Source organism: Equus przewalskii, chromosome 5, assembly GCF_037783145.1.
Source record: "Equus przewalskii isolate Varuska chromosome 5, EquPr2, whole genome shotgun sequence".
Taxonomy (NCBI): domain Eukaryota; kingdom Metazoa; phylum Chordata; class Mammalia; order Perissodactyla; family Equidae; genus Equus; species Equus przewalskii.
The window spans coordinates 30,074,957-30,101,413 of NC_091835.1; the positions used below are offsets into that span (position 1 = coordinate 30,074,957).

Genomic DNA, 26,457 nt, shown 5'->3' on the forward strand with positions numbered 1-26,457 from the left:
GATACTGTAATGGTGGATACATGTCATAGATTTGTCAAAACCCACCAAGGTACAACACAAAGATTGAACCCTCCTGTAAACTATGAATTTAGTTAATAACAACATATCAATACTGGCACCTCAATTTTAACAAATGTACCATACTAATGCAAGATATTAATACTAGAGGAAACTCAGGGGAAATGAGAGAGGATATAAGGGGACTCTCCATACTTTTCACTCAATTTTTCTAAAAACCTAAAATAACTCAAAAAAACAAAATGTATTAATTTTTTTAAAGAAACGTTTACTAATGGAAAAAAATGAACACAAAAAGCTAAACCATCGGAGTGAAACAGTGAATTAGTGAGTGCTTTTTCTTCTTTTTAAAATTGGTTATTTTGACGTTATATTATTTTTAGCAATAAATCAGTCGGGTTTCCTACAAAGAAAAGAAAAAAATGAAATCCAGTTCCAGCAAATGTCTGTAATAGCCACCCAGTCCCCAAAGAGAAAAGAAGCAATTCACGGAGCGAGCCTGGTTGGCACAATGGTTAAGGCTGCATGCTCCGCTTCAGGGGCCCAGGGTTTGCAGGTTCGGATCCTGGGTGCAGACGTAGCACCATTTGTCAGGCCATGCTGTGGCAGCATCCCATATTTAAAAAAAAAATCAGAGGAAGAATGGCACAAATGTTCACTCAGGGACCATCTTCCTCAAGCAAAAAGAGGAAGACGGGCAACACATGTTTGCTCAGGGCCAATCTTCCTCACAAAAAAAAGAAGAAAAGCACTTCATTTTTAGTTTTATTTACATAAAACTGAGCATACATTACCCATCTGAGATTAACTGTTCTTAATTTTAAAAAAAAGGAGTTGGGTAGCAGTTTTCAATTATTACATCACCTACTCGGGGATGAGGGTATGGCATGAGAAATCCATGTAATTGTCACCCAAGATCTGTCTGCTTACTTACTCAGTGGCTGGGAATCACTATTGATTTTGACGGGAAGTAAAGAATGTAAAGTGCAACATGCCTTAGAAAAAATGAGCTCTACTTCTTTTATTCGTCTCTTACTGAATATCACACAATTAAGTTTAAAATTACTACGAAATCATCCATCAGAGTATAACAACTTGAAGACACATATGATGAAAGGGCAACAGTGAAGACAAATGTCCAAATGAGTCTATCATATTTTTCAAAAGCTAAAGACTGGTCTCAACGCAACTTTCAAAAATAATTTGCTTTCTGGGGCCGGCCCAGTGGGGCAGCAGTTAAGTTCAAGTGCTCCACCTCAGCAGCCCGGGGTTTCCCAGTTCAGATCCCAGGTACAGACCTACACACTGCTCACATGCCATGTTGTGGTAGGCATCCCACATATAAAATAGAGGAAGATGGGCATGGATGTGAACTCAGGGCCAATCTTCCTCAGTAAAAAGAGAAGAATTGGTAGCAGATATTAGCTTAGGGCTAATCTTCCTCAAAAAATAAAAATAAATAGTTTACTTTTTTATGGATATTAATTACACATCAATTTATTAAAAATTCAATATAAAATCAAATCTGAAATCATTCTAAACATTTTATGACCAAAATTATACTACCTGAGTTAACACAATACATTCTCAAGTCATGCATACATCATGAAAAACCTTATAATCTAATTTAAATTTAAATGTTGTTTAAAAGGGAATCTACAAAGAGTGACACCAAGATGAAGGAACACGAGTTCTCAGCGCTCATCCCCCTACAGAAACAGCAATTTTGAGAACTGCCCATGGACTAGAGTACCTTTCTGGGAACCTGGGAGTCCAGCAGAGCGGTCCTATCAGCCTGTTAGAGCAAGAAATCTGAGAACAGGCTCACTGAAGAGGGTAAGAAGAACAGTTACACTTTACCCCTGTCCCACCTTCCCTAAGGCAGCAAAAGTCAGTACCAAGAGAGAGACCCCCTCAGCCTATGCTTTCTCCCACAGGAGAAAGTGAGAGCAAAATGAGCACCCACTTCCTCAGTCCTATGGAATGCTGCTGAAGAGGCCCATTTCTTTCTTGCTCTACCCAGAACACTGAGGGGATTGGCAGAACAGGGGAAAGGAGAAGGGCTTGTAGCAACCAGGGCAGAGAATTCAAAAAAGGGCTGAAGATTTTACTAACCACTCATGGGCTCCACCAAGAAGCCCACCCACAAACCTCATAGAACACATCACCTGCAGACAACCTCAACTAGCTCACATGTATCCCCAGGACTCTATGTGCCCCTCTCCCCTGGAGCTGACATGCAAGCCACTGCAGGTCATGGACAAGTGATCACAACAGCTGGCTCAACTGCTGAATTGGAAGAAGGCACATAACCTTGAAAACTTCAGAGCATTGCCCTAGGTAAAATAAATGGAATACTCAGCACCTGGTTGGCTTTGAAGGATCAAGAGAAAGTATACAATTCTAAGACTTCCCCCTAAGGAGGCAACAAGAGGAACAAAATGAGAGCATCTGTAGAAAAGGTCTGAGAGACTCCCTCCCATTATTCCTAGCTGAGTTGAATGGTGAAGATGTCTTTCTCTTCTGAAGCCAGGCAGTAATGACTGGAGGAGGTGATTGGTTCCTCAAATGTGAAGACAGCAAACCCAAACTTCAAAGAACACAAAATATCAAGGAAACACGTCACTACCAAAGAAACACAATAATTTTCCAACTGACCCCAAAGAAATGGAGATCCATGAATTGCCTGACAAAGAATGCAAAATAACTGTTTTAAGGAAGCTCAGCAAGCTACAAGAGAGCACAGATAAACAACTCAACAAAATGAGAAAAAAAATATACAAAACAAGAAGTTCAACAAAAAGACAAAAATCCTCCCCCCAAAAAACAAAACAATAATTCTGGAGCTGAAGAACACAATGAATGAAATAAAAAATGCAATAGAGAACTTCAACAGCATATTCTATCAAGCACAACAAAGAATCTCTGAGCTCAAACACAGATCATTTCACACTATTAAGTTAGAGAAGAAAAAAAGAAAAAAATCAAGAAGCATGAAGAAAGCCTAATGGATTTATGGGACAACATCAAACAAACTAATATATGCATTGTGGGAGTCCTAGAAGAAGAAGGAGAGAAAGGGGCAGAAAGCTTATTTAAAGAAATAATGGCTGAAACTTCCCAAATCATGGGAAGGATACAGACATCCAGATCCTTGAAGCTCAGAGGTCCCAAAACAGGATCAATTCTAAGATTACACACAAAGATACACTACAGTCAAATCTCAAAAGTTAAAGACAAAGTGAGAAGTTTGAAATCAGCAAGAGAAAAGCAACCCGTGACATACGAGAGAAATTTCATAATGCAATAAGTGGACTTCTCAGTGGAAACCTTGCAGGCCAGGAGAGAATGGGAAGACATATTAAAAGTGCTGGAAAAGAAAACTGCCTACCAAGAATACTTTACCTGGTAAAGCAGTCCTTGAGAAAGAAAGCAGAGCGAAAGACTTTGCCAGACAAACAAAAGCTGAGGGAGTTCATCACTACACCTACCTTACAAAAAATGCTAAAGGGAGTTCTTCAAGTTGAAATAAAGAATACTAATTAGTAACATGAAAACACATGAAATTATAACACTCACTGGCAAAGGCAAGTATATACTCAAATTCAGAATACTCTAATACTATAACAGTGGTAAGTAAATCACTTTTAACTCTAGTATAAAAGGTAAGAGACAAAAGTATTAAAAATAACCACAGCTACAATATTTTGTTAATAAATACACAACATACAACATGTCAGTTGTGACATTAATTAAAACGATATACAACATGGAGAAGTATATAGTTTTTGTATGTGATCAAAGTTAAGTTGTTATCAGCTTAAAATAGACCATTATAACTACAATCATGCTGCATAATGACATTTTGGTCAACGACGGACCACATATACAACAGTGGTCCCATAAGACTATAATGAAGCTGAAAAATTCCTATTACCTAGTGACATTGTAGCCGCCATGGCGCAATGCATTACTCATGCATTTGTGGTGATGCTGGTGTAAACAAACCTACTGTGCTCCCAGTCATATAAAAGTATAGCACATACAATTATGTGTAGTACACAATATCTGATGACGATAATAAACAACTATGTTACTGGTTTAAGTATTTACCACAGTATACTTTTTATTGTTATTTTAGAATGTACTCTTTCTACTTAAAAAATTTCACTGTAATAACAGCATGCCATGTCACATTGGCAGCAGCGTCATACATCTCACGTTTGCTGTGCCTCCTGACTGCATCATTTTTCTCTTGTGCTTGATTTAATCTCGTGTTGTTTTGTTCATCATGGCCCCTAAGTGTAAAGTGTACAAAATCTGCTGTGTTGCCAGTAAGAGGCCACATCGAAAGACCGACCTAGAAACAAAATTAAAAGTGATTAACGACTACAAAAGTAGAAAATCAGTGGTTACAGCTCGCCAGTCAAGCACATCCCATCCCAGGCTAATGTGTGTGTTTGTGCTTTAGTTTTCAACAAAAAAGTTTAAAAAGTAAAAAAAAAAAAAAAAAAAATTAAATTAAATTTTAAAAATAGAAAAAAGCTTATAGGATACAGATATAAAGAAAGAAAATATTTTTTGTGTGGCCATACAATATGTTTGTGTTTTAAGCTAAGTGTTATTTAAAGAGTGAAAAGGGGCTGGCCCCATGGCTGAGTGGTTAAGTTCACACGCTCCGCTTCGGCAGCCCAGGGTTTCACCAGTTCGGATCCTGGGCGTGGACATGGCACCACTCATCAGGCCACAGTGAGGCCACAACTAGAAGGACTCACAACTAAAATATATAACTATATACTGAGGGGATTTGGGGAGAAAAAAGCAGAAAGAAAAAAATAAAAGGAGTCAAAAAGTTTATAAAGTAAAAATGTTACAGGACACAAAGGTTAATTTACTATTGAAGAAACATTTTTTTATAAATTCAGTGTAGCCTAAGTGTACAGTGTTTATAAAGTCTACAGTAGTGTACAGTAATGTCCTAGGCCTTCTTCACATTCACTCCTCCCCACTCACTCTCTGACTCATCCAGAGCAACTTCCGCAGTCCAGCAAGCTCCATTAAGAGTCCCATACAGGTATACGATTTTTTATCTTTTATACCATATTTTTACTGTTCCTTTTCTATGTTTAGATATGTTTAGATACACAAATGCCATTGTGTTACAACCGCTTACAGTATTCAGTTTAGTAACATGCTGGACAGATTTGTAGCCTAGGAGCAATAGGCTATACCTAGATGTGTGGTAGGCTATAGCACCTAGGTTTGTGTGGCTACCATGTATGATGTTCACACAACCACAAAATCGCCTAACAACGCGTTTCTCAGAATCCCTGTCATTAAGCAACACATGACTGTATAACATGTTTTTATATAAGCCTCACAGCAACCACAAAGACAAAACCTATGGTAGATACGCAAAGGGTTAAACAGAAAGATTCAAAGGATAATGCTATTTAAAAATCATTAAATCACAAAGAAAGATGGCAAGAGAGGAAGAATGGAACAAAGGAACTAAAAAACAGAAAACAATTAAAATGGCAACAGTAAGGCCTTACCTATCAATAATTACTTTAAATGTTAATGGATTCAATTCTCCAATCAAAAGACACAGAATAGCTGAATGGATTAAAAAAAAAGATCCAACAATATGCTGCCTACAAGTGATTCAATTTAGCTATAAGGACACACAAAGACTGAAAGTGAAGGGATGGAAAAGATATTTCATGCAAATAGTAAGCAAAAGAGAGCAGGAGTAATTGTATTTGTATCAGACAAAAATAGACTGTCAGTCAAAAACTATGACAAGGGACAAAGAAAGTCATTATATAATGACGAAGGGGTCAATTCATCAAAAGGATATTGTAAATACATATGCACCCAACATCAGAAAACCTAAATATATAAAGGAAATATTAACAAAACTGGAGGGACACCTAGACAGCAATACCCCACTTTCAACAATGGATAGATCATCCAGACAGAAAAGCAACAAAGAAACATAGGGCTTGAATAATATTTTACACCAAATGGACCTAACATATATCTAGAATATTCCATCCAACAGCAGGAAAACACACATTCTTCTCAAACATACACAAAACATTCTCCAGGACAGATCATGTATTAGGTCTCAAAATAAGTCTTAACTAATTTAAGAAGACTGAAATTATATCTAGTGTCTTTTCAACTACAATGGTATGAAAACAGAATTCAGGAGCAGGAGGAAAACTGGAAAATTCACAAATATGTGGAAATTAAACACAGGCTCCTAAACAACCAATGGATCAAAGCAAAATCAAAAAATACTTTGAGACAAAGATGGAAACATAAGATACCAAAACTTCTGGGATGTAGCAAAAGCAGTTCTAAGGGGAAAGTTTAGACCAATTAACACCTACATTGAAAAAAAGAAAAATCTCAAATAAACAATCTAACTTTACACCTCAAAGCACTAAAAAAAGAAGAAACTAAGCCCAAAGTTAGCAGAAGGAAGGAAATGACAAAAGAGTGGAGTAGAAATAAATGAAGTAAGAGACTACAAAAACAGTTGAAAAGATCAGTGAAACTAAGACTTTGGTTTTTTATTTTTCAAAACTGACAAACCCTTGGCTAGACTAACCAAGAAAAAGAGAGAAGATTCAAATAAATGACAAAGGAGATGGTACAACTGATACCACAGAAATAAAAAGGATCATAAAAGACTACTATGAACAATTACACAACAAATTGGATAACCTTCAAGAAATGGATACATTCCTAGAATCATACAACTTACCAAAACTGAATCATGAAGAAACAGAAAATCTGAATGGACCCGTAACAAACAAGGAGATTGAAAGAGTAATCAAGTAACTTCCAACAACGAAAAGCCCATGACCAAATGGCTTCACTGGTGAATTCTACCAACCACTTAAAGAAGCATTAACGCCAATTCTTCTCAAACTCTTACAAAGCTACAGCAATCAAAACAGTACAGTACCGGCATAAAACAGACATAGATCAATGGACAGAATAGAGAGCCAAAAATAAACCCATGCAACGATGGTCAAATGATCTTCAACAATGATGCCAAAAACACAAAATGCGGAAAGGATAGTCTCTCAAATAAATGGTGTTGGGAAAACTGGATATCCACATGCAAAAGAATGAAAGTGGATCATTATCTCACATCATATACAAAAATCAACTCAAAATAGATTAGACTTAAATCTAAGACCTGAAACTGTAAAACTATTAGAAGACAACATGAGGGAAAAGCTTCTCAACTGTCTGGGCAATGATGTTTTTAGATATAACCCCAAAAGCAAAGGCAATAAAAGCAAAAAGATGGTGGGATTATATCAAACTAAAAAACTTCTGAACAGCAGAGGAAGCGAACAACAGAGTGAAGAGCCAATCTATGGAAAGAGAGTAGCTATTTGCAAACCACACATTTATATCTGAGAAGAGGTTAATACTCAAAATATACAACCAACTCAAACAACTCATTAGCAAAAAAACAAATAAATTAAAAACAGGCAAAGGAGAGGCAGGCCCAGTGGTGTAGTGGTTAAGTTTGTGTATGTGTGCTCTGCTTTGGGGCCTGGGGTTGGCCAGTTCGGATCCTGGGCACTGACTTATGCACCACTCATCAAGCCATGCTATGATGGCATCCCACACAGAAGAAGTAGAAAGACTTACAACTGGATATACAACTACGTACTCGGGCTTTGGGGAGAAAAAAACAAATGGCAAAGCAGGGGCCAGCCCCATGTCCTAGCGGTTAAGGTCCGTGCTCTCCGCTTCAGTGTCCCAGGTTCACAGGTTCAGATCCTGGACACAGACCTACACCACTCGTCAGCCACGCTGTGGTAGTGACCCACAGATAAAATAGAGGAAGACTGGCACAGATGTTAGCTCAGGGATAATCTTCCTCAGCAAAAAACAACAACAGCAACAAAAAAAAGGCAAAGTACCCAAATACACATTCCTCCAAAGAAGACATACAAACGGCAACAGCTATATGAAAAGGCACTCAGCATCACTAGTTATCAGGGCAATGCAAATCAAAACCACAATGAGCTATCACCTCACAGCTGTTAGAATAGCTATTATCAAAAAGACAAAAGGCAAGTGTTGATGAGGATGGGGAGAAAAGGGAACCCTTGTACACTGTTTGTGGGAATCTAAATTGCTACAGGTATTATGGAACACAGTATGGAGATTGTGCAAAAAATTAAAAGCAGAATTGTCATATGATCCAGCAATCCCACTTCTGGGTATATATCCAAAGAACTGAAAAGTTATCAGGATCTCAAAAACCTATGTGCATGCCATGTACATTTCCAAGATTATACACAATACACAGTATGCAAACAACCTAAGTGTCCACTGACAAATGAATGGATAAAGAAATTAAGGGAAATATATAATGGAATATTATACAGCATTTAAAAAGAAGGAAATCCTGCCATTTGCAACAAGATGGATAAACTTGGATGACATTATGCAAAGTGAAATAAGCCAGACACAGGTAGACAAATATTGCATGAACTCCCTTATACGTGGAATCTAAAAAAGTCAAACTCATAAAAGCAGAGAGTAGAATGGTGGTTGCCAGGGGCTGGGCAGCGCAGGACATGAAAGATGTTGGTCAAAGGGTACAAAGTTTCAGTTATGCAGGATTGATAAGTTCTGGAGATCTAATAGACAGTATGGTGACTACAGTTAGTAATACTGTATTATATACTTGAAATGTGTTGAGAGTAAATCTTCGTGTTCTCACCTGACACATAAAAAAGGTAACTGTGTGAGGTGATGGATATGTTAATTAGCTTGATTTTTATTTGTTAATTAAACCTCAATAAAGCTGGAGGGGTACAGGGAAGGAATCTACAGAGCAGCACTATTCACAATAGTCAAAAGGTTGAAAGAACAAAGAGATAAACAAAATGTGGTATAACCATCAAGTGGAAAATTATTCGGCCAGAAAATGGAATGAAGTTGGTATGCAGCTACAATGGAATACTACTCAGCCATAAAAAGGGATAAAATTCTGATACATGCTACAACATGGATGAATCTTGTAAACATTATGCTAAGTGAAATAAGCCGGACACAAAAGGACAAATACTGAATGATCTCACTTACATGAGGTTCCTAGAATAGGCAAATTCATGGAGACTGTTAAGTAGAATAGAGATTATGTGGTGAGGCTGGGGAGAGTGAGGAGTTGTTTAAGGGATGTAAATTTTCTTTTCAGGATGACAAAAAAGTTCTGGAAACAGCGGCAACATTGTGAATGTACTTAATGCCACTGAACTGTACACTTAAAAATGGAGGGCTGGCCCAGTGGCACAGCAGCTAAGTTCACATGTTCTGCTTAGGCGGCCCCGGGTTTGCCGGTTCAGATCCCAGGTGCAGACCTATCCACCACTTATCAGGCCAGGCTGTGGTAGGCGTCCCACATAAAATAGAGGAAGATGGGTACAGACGTTAGCTCAGTCTTCCTCGGCAAAAAGAGGAGGATTGGCAGCAGATGGTAGCCCAGGGCGAATCCTCCTCAAAAAAAGAAAAGAACAGGTTATAATGGTAAATTTTATGATATATAGATTTTACCACAATAAAAAAAAGGAATGAAGTACTGATATATGCTACAACACGGATGAACCTTGAGAACATTACGCTAAGTGAAATAAGTCCAAAGACACAAAAGGCCATACTATTGTACGATTCCATGTATATGAAATATCCAAAATATGCAAATCCACTTAGACAGAAAGCAAAATCACCGGCTGCCAGGGGCTGGGGAAAGGGGAAAATGGGCGTGACTGCTTGATGGATATGGGTTTTCCTTTTGGGGTAAGAAAAGTACTAGAACTAGATAGTGGTGACGGTTGCACAATACTGTGAATGTACTTAATGTCAATGAATTGTATACTTTAAAATAGTAAAAATGGTAAATTTTATGTTATGTGAATTTTACCACAATTTTTAAAAAGGCATCTAAAATATTAAAATGCACAATGCTTTACTGTTAGCTTTATCATGGTATAATTCCTTTCAAATATATGCAAGATAAACAAATTTTTAATAAGATAAGCATAACTTGTCATAATAACCTAGAAACTTACAATCAAGATGTATTGTATATAGTAATAAGAGAACGGATAACTAAAATTTGTAAATAATCAGCCATTCCTCCAAGCCTTCAGGACAAATAAAATTGTTTCAAGTTACAGTTTGCACTCTCTTCCATTCTGTGCTCTCCTCTCCTTGTAGAGTTGCTAATGAACAGCAAGTTGACCAGGAAAGTTTATATGTAGTTAAAGAAACAAAATGCTAAAGACTGAGACAATCTAAAACCGAGATAGTCACATCTTAACTACAACAATATAGAGGGCTTTTAAAGTGTTTCTGCTAAAATAATACTGATTAAATAACCCTTTTGAAGAATTCATCTCCCAAGATATTGAGTAAACTTCACTACTAAGAGGAAAAACCTACTAGTCATACCTGTTTTCTCCCCTAAGCTCTGGTAAGAAAACTCTAATAAGTACAGTGACTATGATTATGTAAAGTCCTAGAGGTTTATGCAATTATCTCTAGAGATGCCTCTCAATTCCCCCAAACAACTAACTAAATCAGCTAGAAATGTACATGAGAATCACACTGCACTTTCAGAAATGGGGACATGCTGTATATTGGTACAGGCAGTCACTTAAATGATATATGACACTGTTTCCCTCCACATTTTTTTGCTTGCTCCTTTCCAGTATGCCTTAGGTCTTGTCTAAGGATCCTACGTTAAACGGTACCACCAAAGAAGGCTGCATTTCTATCCTCCAAGTTTAGCTTTATTCCCTATTCTTTCATTCACTCACTCATTTGTTCAAGCAACAAAATTACCATACGTGAAGTTTTGTGCTTTCCCCTGCTTTCTTACTGCCAGTTTTACTACAAGGCAATAACTAGTTATATAGATGACATTTCTTTCTCCTAAGAAATAAGCCGACAGGATAGAATATACAGCAAAATACAGATAATAAGAGGCTTTATGGAACTCTATTATGGAAACTAGTTAACTAACTGAGACCAATTACTGGTGGTAGGATAAGAAAATAACTAGAAGCTATCAGAAGCAACAACTACTCAAAAAAATCTTATAGTAATATATCCCTTCGTATGCCTCTCATTCTAAAAGGAAAAAAGCACTATAAAACAAATGACTGCCTAACATTCAATGATTTTTAAACTATTAACAATGTATAAACATACCAAGTCAAAAAAGTCTAGAAATTTATCTTTTTCCAAAAACTAATACACAAAGAACACACAAAAGCCGGCATTCAAATATTTATTATAGTATAATATTAGGAATCAAGAAATTCCTAGAAATCAAGAATTATATTAGGAATCAAGAATGAGGACTGGAGTCCTCATAGCCTCTAGCACATTCTAGGGATAATGGGAAGACAGTCTTGACATCCAATATCATTATCTATCATGATGATCTACTGCCAAGACACTCAAAATCAAGTTTTCAAACAGAAATTATGGGTGGAGGAAAATAATTTAGATAAAGCACAAAGAACAAAAGTAGTAAAACAATGAACTGTCCTGCAATACTTAGACAAATGACTGTCTTGCTAACAAGAGTAAAACATAGCAGAAGTATCTGGAACCAGGCTTTAATTTGCTCTAAGATTCTTAACAGGAAAAGGGAGTAAGATGGGAGATGCAAAGTAAGAGTAGCATTGTCTGTTAAGCAGAAGAGTTAAGCTTTATTCTACTTACACAGAAAGTTTTCTTTAGTCAAGATTCCATGAATATTGTGTTGTATTACACAGAGCTAAAAAAAACAAACAAACAGAAAAGCTGGTAGGAAGAAGTAAGTAACTACGAGGTGCTCTGAGTCTATGAATAGATGTAGAAATCCTACACAAATTTGACATCATCTTCCTCAAGCAGAGCAGATCTAAGGTCTTTTAAAATGTCTGGGTGGCCAGGAAGGGATGATAAGGAAAAAAGAAAATGCTACTATGAGTTTTCCAAATCCTACACCTTCTCTTCAGGTTGCAAGGACCCTCCCTCCCAATATCTAAACTAAATATCCTTTTATTGAGTGATTATTATACCTGCAATGTTTGTTGGAAAAGAGACTCACTTTCCGCATAACATTGTTTAAATATACACTCTCTTTTTTAAAAAAAAATACGTTCTCACAAACTAATTTATGTACAGGCATAGAATGACAATTTTAAATTTGCTAAGGTTATCTTCCCAGAAGACAGTAATACAGTGTGTTCTATAGATGATCGAATATGAAACTATAAAACAACAGAAGTCCAATAGACACTTGACCTCACATGCTCTGGGAGCAGACCCAGGAGTCACTAATTCTGCCCAAAAGAAATGGCGAAGGCTTTATAGTGAGGGGTTGTGAAGCAGAGTAGGGGAGAGGTATTCTGTGCAGAGAAAATAGCTTACATAAGGCAAAGGAATATGAGGTCCGTTCAGAAATTAGAGAAAGAGGGACAGATTCAAGATACACTCAGTCGAGAAAAATCAACATTTAGATGACTGACTGAATGAGGAGCGTCAATGAAGAACAGACAAAGAAATCATATGACTCAGGCTTTTTGCTTAGGCAACTAAGCGTAGAGAGGATGCCATTCACTGAGATGAAGGAATGACAAAGGCGAGGAGCAAATTCACAGTGGAACAATAATGAATTTGTTTTTCGAAATCAAGTTTGAAGTGACAGAAATATTCAGTTGGCATCAGGAAACACAAACCTGGAATTCAGAGGAGAGAATGAACTTGAAAATAAAACTGAGTATTAGTAATACAAAAAGTAATACTAACAGTTACTAGCATAACAACAAGAGACAAAATCCTAAAAAGAAAAAGAAAGACTTCTATAAAGGAGTAAGGAGGAGCAAGGATCAAAGTGAAGAATCTGGAATACCAAGTATTAGATGGGGAAGTCAGGACTGAAGCCTCGATCTCTTGACTCCCAAAAGCACTAACAGCAGGTTGCCTTCCTAAAAGGAAAGCAAAGGAAAATTTAAAATTCTTACTTCTTAGACTTCACTTTCCCTTCAAATAGTACTGCATAAGGAAAAGTTACTATGTTGCTTAAAACCACCAAAGTTGCTTAAGTGGTACCTCAAAAGCAATTTTCTCTACCTGAAGAAATCGCTAACAACTTAACTGTTTGACACTTCTGGTCTAGAAATCTAATTCTATTCCAGGAAAGTATTTTTAAAAAACCAACAGTTTGTATGTTCCATGAGGGCAAGGATTTCTGATTTGTTCACTGGTGAAACCCAAATTGCAAGAGATACACAGTAGACACTCAATAAAGCTTTCTTGAATGAATGAATGAATGAATGAATGAATGAATGTCCCACTCTCTAGGAGGGAAAAAAAGGAGAGAAGAAAAGCAATTTAAAGTTATTTATATTGGGGCCAGCCCGGTGGCACAGCGGTTAAGTTCACACATTCCACTTCAGCGGCCCAGGGTTTCCTGCTTCGGATCCCAGGTGTGGGCCTACGCACTGCTTATCAAGCCATGCTGTGGCAGACATCCCACATATAAAATAGAGGAAGATGGATGGGTACAGATGTCAGCTCAGGGCCAATCTTCCTCAGCAAAAAGAGGAGGACTGGTGGTAGCTGTTAGCTCAGGAGTAATCTTCCTCAAAAAATAAATTTTTTTTAAACTTATTTATATCATATTTAATCACAGTTAAACTGGGCTTCTTGCCAAGATAGATTATATTAGTACAATGTATTACTTCACCTCTTTTGTGATTTTAATTTTTATGTTGCCCTCACTTTTCAAAGAACAGGCAAGCTGTGGAAAACAGTATGGCGACTCCTCAAAATAATTAATAGAATTACTGTATGATCCAGCAATTCCACTCCTGGGTACGTACACAAAAGAACTGGAAGCAGGGTCCTGAAGAGACACTTACACACACGTTCCTAACAGTACTACTCACAATAGCTAAAATGTGGAAGCAACTCAAGTGTCTACCAACAGATTAATGGCTAAACAAAATGTGGTCTAGACATACAATATTATTCATCCTCAAAAAGGAAGGAAACTGACACAAGCTACAACCTGGATGAACCTTGAGGACATTATGCTAAGTGAAATAAGTCAATCATACACACACACAAAAATACTATATGATTCTACTTATATGAGGTAGTTAAAGTAGTCAAAACCATAGAGACAGAAAGTAGAATGGTAGTTGCCAGGGGTTGGGGGAGGAGAGAATGAGGAGTTACTGTTTAATGGTATAGAGTTTCTGTTTTGCAAGATGAAAAGAGTTCTGCAGATGAATGGCGGTGACGGCTGTACAACACTAATGTACAACATGACTGTACACTTTAAAATGGTTAAAAATGGTTAACATAAATTTTATGTTATATGTAGTTTACAATTTTTTAATTGGGGGGAAAAGCCAATCCCAAAAAGTTACAAACTATATGATTCCAATTATATAACATTCTTGAGAAATGACAAAAATATAGAAATAGAGAACAGGTTAGTGGCTGTCAAAAGTTATGGAAGGTGGGGCTGGCCCCGTGGCCGAGTGGTTAAGTTCACATGCTCCGCTGCAGGCGGCCCAGTGTTTCGTTGGTTCGAATCCTGGGCGTGGACATGGCACTGCTCATCAAACCACGCTGAGGCAGCATCCCACATGCCACAACTAGAAGGACCCACAACGAAGAATATACAACTATGTACTGGGGGGCTTTGGGGAGAAAGAGGGAAAAAAAAAATCTTAAAAAAAAAAAGTGATGGAAGGTGAGGGAATGGGAAGGAAGTGGGTATGACTGTAACACAACACACAACACCATTAAAGATCCTTGGGGTGACTGAATTGTTCTGTACCTTGACTACATCAAAGTCTATATCAGGGTTGTAATGTTGTATTATACATAGATTTGCAAAATTACCATTGGGAGAAACCAGGCAAAAGGTATGGGGAATATCACTGTATTATTTCTTACAAATGCGTGTGGACCTACAATTATCTCAAAAAGAAAAGTTTAATTAAAAAAAAAGCAGGCAAGCCCAATTCCACAGTTTTATATCTAATACTCCACACCAGAAATTTCAATGCAAAGAGTGAAAAATCACGCACATAGTTTCCCCAAGAAAACATTCATACCACAATGCTAACAGTACCTGGGTACTACAAATAATTTCAAACAAAAATCTCATCAAATACACTTGACAAATGATGACAGTGAGAACCATGATAAAAACAACAGTACAGTCGTCCCTTGGTATCCACAGAGGATTGGTAACAAGACATCCGCGGATACCAAATGTGCAGATGCTCAAATCCTTTGTATAAAATGGTACAGCAGAAAGAATGCAGTTGGCCCTCAATATCCAGAGATTTCGCACCTGCAGATTCAGTTCAGTTCCTCTGATGTGCGGCTGGTTGAACCTACAGACAGGAAGAGCTGACTGTCTTAGGTTCCTCAAAGTTGACCGATATCTTACACCATACACAAAAGTTAACTCAAAATGGATTAAAGACTTGAATTAAGATCCAAAACCATCCAACTTCTAGAAGAAAACATAGGGAGTACACTCTTTGACATCGGTCTTAGCAGGAGATTTTCAAGTGCCATGTCTAACGAGCCAAGGGAAACAACAGAAAAAATAAACAAATGGGACTACATCAAACTAAAAAGCTTCTGCACAGCAAAGGAAACCATCAACAAGAAGAAAAGACAGCCAACAACTGGGAGAAGATATTTGCAAACCATATATCTGATAAGGGGTTAATATCCAAAATACACAAAGAACTCATATACCTCAACAATAAAAAATCTAAAGAGCCAATTAAAAAATGGGCAAAAGATCTGAACAGAGACTTCTCCAAAGAAGATATACAGATGGCCACAGGCACATGAAAAGATGTTCAGCATCATTAACTATCAGGGAAACATAAATCAAAGCTACGAGATGACATCATATCTAGCTCTCATCAGAATGGCTATAATTAACAAGACAGAAAAGAACAAGTGTTGGAGAGGATGTGAAGAGAAGGGAACCCTCATACACTGCTGATGGGAGTGCAAACTGCTGCAGCCACTAAAGAAAACAGTAAGGACATTCCTCAAAAAGTGAAGAATAGATCTACCATAGGATTCAGCTATTCCACTGCTAGGTATTTATCCAAAGAACATGAAAACACCAATGCATAAAGATACATGCACCCCTATGTTCATTGCATCATTATTCACAATAGCCAAGACTTGGAAGCAACCTAGGTGCCCATCAAAGGACGAACGGATGAAGAAGACGTGGTATATACACACAACAGAATACTACGCAGTCATAAGAAATGATGAAATCCAGACATCTATGACAACATGGATGGACCTTGAGGGTATTATGCTAAGTGAAATAAGTCAGAGGGAGAAAGTCAAATACCATATGAACTCACTCATAAGTAGAGGATAAAAACAACAACAAACACACATATAAACAGAGACTGGATTGGTGGTTATCAGAGGGGAAGGAGGGAGGAAGGGAGGAAGGCAAAAGGCATAATTGGGCACGCCTGTGGCGCTGGATGCTAATTAGTCTTTGGGTGGTGAACATGATGTAATGAACACAGAAATCAAAATATATAACAATGTACACCTGAAATGTATACAATGTTACCACAAAAAAAAAGAAAAAAAAGAAACAAAGAATTACCATGACTCAGCAATTCCACTCCTAACTATATACCCAAAATAATTAAAAGCAGGGACTCAGACACTTGAACACCAAGATTCCCAATAGCCAAAACGTGGAAACAATGCAATGTCCATGGACATGTGAATGGATAAACAAAATGTGGTATAAACATACAATGAAATATTATTCAGCTATAAAAGGGAAGTTCAGATTCATGCTACAACAGGTAAACACAGAGGTTATCAGGGCTGAGGGGGAGGGAGTAATGGGGAGAAACTGCTAATGGTTAGAGTTTTTGTTTTAGGTAATGGAAAAGTTTTGGAATAGATACTGGTGATGGTTATACAACACTGTGAATGCACTTAATGCTACTGAAATGTAAACTTAAAAATGGTCAGAATGATAAAGGGAACATTTTATCACAGTTAAAAAAACAGTAATAGTTATAACTTATGTAGTGCTTACTATATGCCAGGCACCGTGTCTTTTAAATAACATACAAGAAATAACTCATTTAAAACCCTATGAGATGGTTACTATCAGAATCTTCATTTACAGATAAATAAAACAAGACACAGTTTAACACACAACTAGTAATTGGTGAGGTAGAATCTGAATCCAGTCAATGTCCCTCCTGGTGCTCTTAACCTATGCTTCTTCTGTAACTTTATTAATAAATGGTTAATACCAGCAAAGAAAAGCTCAATTCATTGATCCTTATTTTGAGAATAAAGGAAAAGAAATAAAACTTTCAAAAGTCAAATTACCATTAAAAATTCGGTGAATAAAGGAGACAGAAACATATTTCAAAAACAAGCTCAGGTTAGAGCCCATAGAGTCCACAGCTTATAAAATAAAGAAAAAAGATATTGATACCGGCCCTGATATCAGTTTCCCTGCATTAAACCCAACATATACGGGGTTAAAACCAAAGCACTCATTCCTTCTTACTCCCTGGCTTCCTGGCTCCAGAATCCACTACGCTCCATGGAGACAAATGGCCAAGGACACCCACCTGGATTTGTTAGCTCCTCCTCCTCCCCACCAAGGAGCTACAGCCTGGTGGGAAAGCTGCTGACCAGCAAGCTCACGGGGTCCCTCCTCTCTGCAAGTAGTCTCAAGGCCAAACACAGACTGGTGGGAAAGCTCCGACCAGCAAGGCCATAAGCTCCCCCTCCCCTACCTAATACTCCAAATAAAAACCTTTACTTTAGGGGACGGCCCAGTGGCGCAGCAGTTAAGTTCGCACGTTCCGCTTCGGCGGCCCAGGGTTCGATGGTTCAGATCCTCGGTGCAGACACGGCGCCCCTTGGCAAGCCATGCTGTGGCAGGCATCCCACATATAAAGTAGAGGAAGATGGGCACGATGTTAGTTCAGGGCCAGTCTTCCTCAGCAAAAAGAGGAGGATTGGCAGCAGATGTTAGCTCAGGGCTAACCTTCCTCAAAAAGAAGACTACATCTCAGGAAAATATACATAGTACTATATTGTCTCTTTGTCTAGTAAACTTTTTACTGATGTAAAAAATACATTCAGAAAAGTTCACAAAGTATAAATTTTGTATAACCAGCAAGAAACCACATTCTAATACCCAGAGGACCCCTCTCCCCCATCACTGCACAGCTTTTTAAGTGTTAACCTTAAGAGGCCCAACCCCTTTCCTTGCCAGTTAAAAATCTTCCAGCAAGGTTCTCTAAAGACTTAAGCCAGTCAGGGTAACAATACATCTAGTACTTCTTTTGATAGTTATTAAAAAAGAAAAAAAAAATAGCTAGTATTCAAAAGAAAATACTGGTTCCAGTGTTGAAATTCCATCCTAAAAAATAATCGCATTCCATTATTAGTAGTTCAGCTTTGTATCCACTATATTCCACTTCACACTGAAGTCCGAAAGAAGAGGCAATGAGGGAGACAACATACCGATACTTCCATGTAGAACATTTTGCACCACTCAGGTTTCCAATCAAGGAAAAGCATGAACCTGATAACAGAAATCTCATTAACCAGGCACCAACTTCAAACACATACTTCAGAGTAGAATGACAGACCACTGGAATAATTTCAGTATATAACTTTCAAGTCACTTTGAAATTGGCTACTTTCACTTTAGAGGAAGCCAACAAAACCACAGGACATATTTTGCAGCCTGTCCTCTACCACTGAATAATCTAATTATAAAACTAGAAAGTGATGCTACTAAATTTAGACTTCTACACCCTACTCACTGTGTCCCAACTAATACACAGGGACACTGCACCACAAGCCCTTAGAATTTGAAGGCTTAATACCCTAATTTTTAACAACCTCAAAGGTCTACGGCAGATGGCAAGTTAATTTTTAAAAGAGTTAACAATCTCTACTTCATATGTGGTTGTGAGGACTGAATAAACTAATAAAGGCCAAGCACCAAGAATTAACTTAAATCATGTCCTGTGAGGCTGGTGGTAGAACAGGAAAGCATAGACAAAGATCCAGCACCACACAGCTCAAGCAGCGGTGATCACATCTGAAGATTACCAAGTCTCTGATCACAACAAACACTAATGACAAACAGGATTAAAAAGACACCTGAATGTCATCATATCCTAAATTTCTTCATTTCCCTTTGCCATTGGTGGTTGGCAATCAAATCCAATCACAAATTGGAAGAGAGGAGGTATCCACAGTATAAAAAAGAATTAGCAAAGTATAAATTTAACTTTTATAAATGGCTAAAGCCCCCGCTCACAGTCATATGATGAACTGGAAAACTATGGAAATAACAAAATCTATATAAACAATACTTAGCCTTCTTTAAGTAACAAAAAGAATTGAACCCATTACATAATGATTTTGAAATATTTGATGGATTTAATTCTTTATACTACCAAATAAAAATCATTCACTACACTTAAAGCTCTCTGGGAGTGGGGATCTCCTACAAGGCCTTCTTCAAATGTTTAATAATCCTTAATGTCTAGAAATCAATTGTATTTAGGGTGAATCTGTCAAAAGACATCATCTGTTTTGTTCAGTTATCCACAGACAATGGTGATATCCACTGGCTTGCTACAAATCATTATTAATTCAACTTTGACTAATTCACGTTAAATAATTCTTATTCATTTAACTTGACCAAAAAGGATACATTTTCTAATTTCTGCTCATTTCCTGGGGTCTTTACTGGAATCTGCCAAATTCTTTTATATCCTACCTAGTATAAGAAGCTCAGAATTAAATACCGTATTACTAAAATGTTTTAAATAATTACTCTTTACAATTATTACCATGTGACATGTGATGCAACATATCCACGTAAACTATGAGACTAATATACCATTATTTAGTCACCAGAAAGTATTCCTATAAACGTTTCTCCTGAATTTCTGAATTTTTGTTTGTATAACTACTTTTTTTCTTCTCCCCAAAGCCTAGAAGATAGTTGTATATCCTAGTTGTAAGTCATTCTAGCTCTTCTATGCAGGATGCTGCCACAGCATGGCCTGATGAGCGGTGACTAGATCCATGCCCAGGATCCAAACGAGCGAACCCTGGGCCCGCGAAGCAGAGTGCACAAACCCAACCATCTTGCCAAGGGCGGTCCCCTATATAACTTTTACTAACAAGTGTAATGAATTAGCTTTTTTGTTTTAAATAACATAATTAACTACATGATTTGTATTGTTACCTACTGAAGTTTCTCATTTTACAAAAGAGGAAATCAAGAAAAGTAAAGATTCTCCCAAGGAACCTGCAACAACGTACAGCTTATAAACACTTTCACATCTCTCATCTTGCAATCTTTTCAAAAACTCTAACGTAGATGGGACTTGACCAAGGTCATAAAAGTTTAAGGGGTATTTTGGTATAATGAAAAGTACAGTGTACATGGTATCAAAGTACATGAGTCCAAATACCAGTTCCATTGCCTTGTAAATTCTCAGACCGTCACTTAACTTTTCTAGACTAAGCTCTCTCATATCACAAGAAGAAAAATATTATCTACCTCAACGCTACAGAGAGGAATGTATAAGGTACATAAAACATCTTTAGAACACACTCCACTAACTGCATCTACGCACAGGTAAAACCAAGACTCAAATCAAGGCCTTACCTGTAGATACAACCGTTTTTCTGCTTCCCTTTTCACAGGAAAATTTCTCAAAGAAGTGTCTAGAGCTGCCATCTCCATTCGCCAGCCTCATATTCTCATTCCATCTCTTACACCTTGTACCTCTCTACATTCTAGCTTCTATTCCCACTGAGACCACACTTAACAAGGTCACCAATGAAATTCTTACTCCAAATCCACTGGATATATGTCAATAATTCCCAAAGATTTACCTCTGGCTCTAACCGCTCACTGAACTCCAGAATACTACAAAAACCTACCACCAGGGATTTCTCTCACTGGTCACACGCAATCAGCAAGTCCTACTGAAAACACTCTTCAAAACAGTCTTCAAAACACAGCCCAAATCTGCCCGCTTCTCTCCACTATTACTTTCTGTTTCAAGCCACCACCATCTCTCATCTGTTCTAATAACCTATGAAAGTCTCCTTGGCTCCACCTTTATTACCCACTCACCCCCACTCTTATCCTCAGAATCCACTCCTCACACAGCAGTCACAGTGGTCTTTATCAAAGGCACTCCCTTGCTTAGTGCACTCCAATGGGTTTCTTTTACACCCAGGAACCACTCACCCCGGCTTACAAAACCTTAAATGACTTAGCCACTATCTCCGGCCTCACTGTGTACCACTCTCCCCCTTGCCCACTACATTCCATAGCCACATTGACCTTCTGTCTGCTCTGTGAACACTTCAAAAGCTCAAAAGCTCAGTGCTCATGCTCGTGATCTTCCTGTGGCTGGCTCCTTCTTCACATGCAGATCTCAACTTAAAGGTCATCTACTCAAGGAATCCTTCTCTGACAACACAGTCTAAAGCACCTCCTCAGTCACTCCTTATCACATCACCTTTCAATCTCTTTCATAGCTCTTGTCCCTGATACCTGTATTTCTTTTACTACTGGTCTTTTCCCACTAGACTAAAAGCTCCTGAGAAAAGAGACATTATTTGTCTTCCTTATTTCTATATTCCAAGCCCCTCAAATAGCGAGTGGTGCACAATAGTTGTATTCAGTAAATATTTGCCAGATAAACTAATGGAGAATTACTACTCACACTTAAAGAATAAGTTCAGGGGCAGAAATTAATTTCCTGGACCTCCCCACTCTCCTGACATTAACTTCTTTATTCTTCTCATTTATTAATGTTTCTATTATAGTACCTGTCAAAATTTACTGCATTTATCTGTTTATATGCTTGCCTTCTCCTCCTGAACTGTGAACTTCTTAGGGTCAGGACGTCTTCTTTAGAATCCATTTTTGTATCCACAACACCAAGCACGGTTTGGGATGCAAAATAAGAGCTCCAGAACCTTTGCTCGATGAGGAGGAGGAGGAGAACAGGTAGCATGCACTGAGTGCTTACTACATGCAAAAAACATTTCCCATGGATATCTCTTTAATCCTTACAACAATCCTGGAAGACAGGTACAACTATTTCCTCCATTTGAGAAATGACCAAACACCCAGAGAGGTTATAAATAACTTGCCTGAGTTAACCATATTAGTAAGTGGCGACCTAATCGACCTACTCAACCTAGTCTGCCTAACACCCAAGTCAATGCTTTTATCCACAACCGTCTATGTTTGTATGAACAATAAGGCTGTTCTCCAATAAATGCCTGATCGAACTTAAATGCCAAAACCAGGAGTTTCAACATTGATAGCACACTACATTGTACTTTACAACAACGCTGAAAATATTAATAAAATGTCAAGAAATGGGAAAGAACATGGAGCCTTGCTGCATACCAGAAGCAATAAAACGACTGATTATAACTGCAATTCTTCCCAAACACTCACAACATTTCTGAGCATAAAAATGTCAACAAACAAAAGTGATAACTGAAAGAGTGTAACAGAGAAGAAGCAACACGTAGATTTTTAAGGCAGGCATTCTCAAGTCTTCATGTTCACAACATCTTAACTGCTATAAGCACAAGAAACATTTCAAATCAGTTTACTTCTTAAAGATTATTTTGAAGATATAAAGATAGGCAACACTTTGTATTATTTACACTACTTTTTCTTCCTAGCGTTAAGTAGGCCAGTTTCTAAGTAAAGTGACACGGACCCTGTTCTAACTTACTGCCCCACCCCACTGACTAACTCTCCTGAGAAGAAACCAAGCAAATCTTATCATCATGTGAAGCAGAGTTGGAGAAAAGCCATGAAAGCCTACCACACTGCTGGTCTCCTGTTGTAGCCATGAGAAAATACCCAATGCTAATTTTCCTGGAAAGATTTCCAAAGTGGTAAAAAAAAGACGCCAAGTGTTATTTGCTGAGCCGCTACTTTAGGCCTTTCCACTAGATATCAAAGTCCACTGTGGCCAGTAAAATCCTTCAGCAAAGTTTGTCAAAATTCACAGAACTGTACATCTAAAGAAGGGTGAATTTACTAAGTGTAAAGTATACCACAATAAATTTGACTTTTTAAAAAGCTGGCAAATACCATAAACATGACCAAAAAAATTTTTTTAATCCTCAATACAAAAGACCTGAATTTGTCGTGTCACATCCCCAACAGTACAGTCAAGTTCTAAGACTTTAAAAAACAGTAAGTTGGAAGGAGACACCGAACTTTCTCTGAGGTTTTTAAGTTTTAGGACTGCTAGTTCAAAAGTGCGATATGGCCATCTCAGAAAGTATAACAAATTTGTCTTTCAAGAACTTGAAATATCCCAACTGCATTCAGTTCAAAGTAAGTCATTCTATACCATCAAAATAAGTCACTCTACACCATCACAAAGTACCCTTATGAAAGAGCTACATGTAATATGGCAGTTTAAAACTATAAGCAGACAAAACCTACATTTTATTATTCAACATCAGAAATCACATCAAATCAAATGCCCCAAACTTAAACCACATGAGTTATAAATCAATTCCCTGAAAAGAAGATGTACAAGTAAAATGATCCTATTACTATATTACAGTAAATGAAGATTTTTTTTAAATTTATCTATAGTCTACAAATTACTTCTTTTTTTTTTTGAGGAAGACTAGCCCTGAGCTAACATCTGCTGCCAATCCTCTTTTTTCTTTTTCTTTCCTTTTTTTTTTTTTTTTTTGCTGAGGAAGACTGGCCCTGAGCTAACATCCATGTCCATCTTCCTCTACTTTATATGCAGGATGCCTACCACAGCATGCCTTGCCAAGTGGTGCTATGTCCACACCCAGGATCCAAACCGGCGAACCCAAGACTGCCCAAGCGGAACATGCACACTTAATCACTGCGCCACCAGGCCAGTCCCACAAATAACATTTTTAATTTTTGCTTAAACAAAAGCTGTAAGGTCAGTTTCAAGCATGGCAGAGTAATAAAATTAAGATAATCATTTAACAAATATTTATTCTGTGCCAGGCATTGTACTAGGGACTGATGACGATTCAGCAACGAACTATACGTTCCACTTCACAAAAAATTTGTTTCCCTTCTAATACTAACACACAAATCGAATAGTAAAGCTTACATAGTCAAATTATTTCATCCCTAGTGCCTTCAGAAACTCAGTGGAATTTTAACCAAACCCAAACATACATCCTGAGCAACATAACGTAAGCAGAGACAACCACTAACCATGAGGGTATACATTTTAAGGGATAAAAAGGCAACACTCCTCCCTAATCTAAGTAGCCTAGAAAAAGAAAAAGTGACTCAGAAAGTTTAAAACACTTTAAACAGTTCAAAAATTCCAAAACGAACAACTCCAAGAAACAAGTGCCTTTCTTTCCACTCAAATACTTATCAACGAAGAACAGAAAAAAATTCCAAGTCTTACAACCATTCCTACACAGTAGGCTAGGCAAATAATCAACAAGTCGACTCATCTCAAGCTCAAACTAACTTTATTTCTTATTTTCCAATAGCTGAGCTTACGCTTAAGTATTTGTTTCCAAAGTCAAAATAAAATAGTAGTATTATCACTTTATCAACTTACGTTGCCTGCTTAAGGCTTACTTAAGGTTTACCTGCTGGATTTGGTCAGGGACCAATTAAAGAAAGCTTCTCCACATATCCTCTAGGAAGAAAAGGCCTGCTAGCCTTCTCCCATTTGGCAAAGAATCAAATAAGTTCACCACTAATACTATCCAGGTGAACACAGTTTGTGGTAAAAACACATATGCAAATGCTCATACTATGAAAGAGGCTGGAAGAAAAACTGCTGAGACTTTAAAGAAAATTAATCTTCAGGGGAAAAAAGATAACTTGATAACTACTGACAATGTAATTCAGGCCCAGTACCGTATTTGGCAAAGCCAGATACATCTTTCAGATGCATCAAACCCATTAACATTCTTAAGAAATTCATTCCAATGTTAAGAAAAAATTTTACAGCAGGATCCTAGTATAAACTTGAAATTTCAAAGTTGTTATACAATGTAGTTCTAATACAATTGTAACTGTAATATTTTTTACTCACTAGCCTTTTAGTCAGGAATGTTAGGAATAGCCACATTAGAAAGAATCAAAGTTTAAATCCAAATATTAACATCTCTTACACAATGACCAAAAGCATTATTAATTCTTTCCCACGCCAAATTTGAAACAGCTCCAGTCTGCCACATTAATAACTATAAAAATAACTATAAAAAATTTCGTTTTCATAAATCTAAAAAAATGATTACAAGGGCAATAAGCCAACCTTTAATTCCATCCCACTTTTAGCAGACAAATGCCTATAAGCATTACAGAATTACGTTGCTGTCTCAGACCACCACACCCAACACTACACAAGCTCTTTCACGCTGAATGCACACACTCAAGTCTCCAAAGCCTAAAAGGACAATTTTCCTCACCTTTGCACCATGTTTTGGCACCCAGCAACAGAAAACTGTGTGTGAGAACAGAGACAATCTTCTGGGCGGGTGGAGCAGAATCAAGGGCACAGCTGAAAGGAGAGGAGAGACCTGCACTGGGACAGGCGTCAGTCTGGCTGGGAAATGGTAACCACCTGAGGACACACATGAAGTACAGCAGCTCAGCAGGTACAGATATGCTTGTAGGCCAAACTGCATTCAATGAAAACAAGATTTCTCTTTCTAGTCATATTACTCAAGTACTTTCTAGTTTCTTCCATACAAAAAATATTATATTTAATATTGAGTATTAACATTTTAAATTTTTTAACTCTGCTTTTCTACAACTATATCTTCTCATTTGTTGAAAGATCTCTACGTCTCCATTTATATCCATTATTGTGCTTTTTTCCATAAAACTCAAACATACTTTCATGCTTCAAATCTAGAGAAATAAAAATAAGGCATATATAGTCACGCAAATTTATAACCCATTAAAATTCAGTGATAATCTTTTAATTTACATGTTTTTTCCCAAGAAAGTTAGATGAGAACAAATTAAATTCCATCTGACTACTTATTAAAGGATTTCTGCATGCTAGACAACCAATCACTTGACACTGACACTAAAATGTATGGAAATGAAAGGACCCAGAATAATCAAAACTTACGATAAATCTACAGTAATTAAGAAAGTGTAGAATGGGCATAAGGACAGACATATAAATCAATGTAACAGAATAGAGTACAGAAAAAGACCCTCTCATATGTGGACAACCGATTTTCAACAAAGGTGCCAAAGTAATTCAATGAATAAAAGATAGTCTA

At 37.4% G+C, this 26,457-nt stretch overlaps 1 protein-coding gene across 7 annotated transcripts in view; it reads right to left on the minus strand.

Moving 5' to 3' along the window:
- The window catches only part of ADIPOR2 (adiponectin receptor 2), a 125,938-nt gene that overhangs the window by 84,066 nt on the left and 15,415 nt on the right, over window positions 1-26,457 (minus strand). Inside the window, exon 1 of one of the 7 annotated variants that reach the window (XM_008535139.2) lies at window positions 25,630-25,784. The exons of 5 other annotated variants lie outside the window; for them this stretch is intronic. The gene's annotated coding sequence lies outside the window, so the exon portion shown is untranslated. Of the gene's footprint in view, window positions 1-18,639; window positions 18,902-25,629; window positions 25,785-26,457 lie in introns of those variants that run through there. One more of the 7 variants, XM_070620361.1, reaches the window with a different exon arrangement.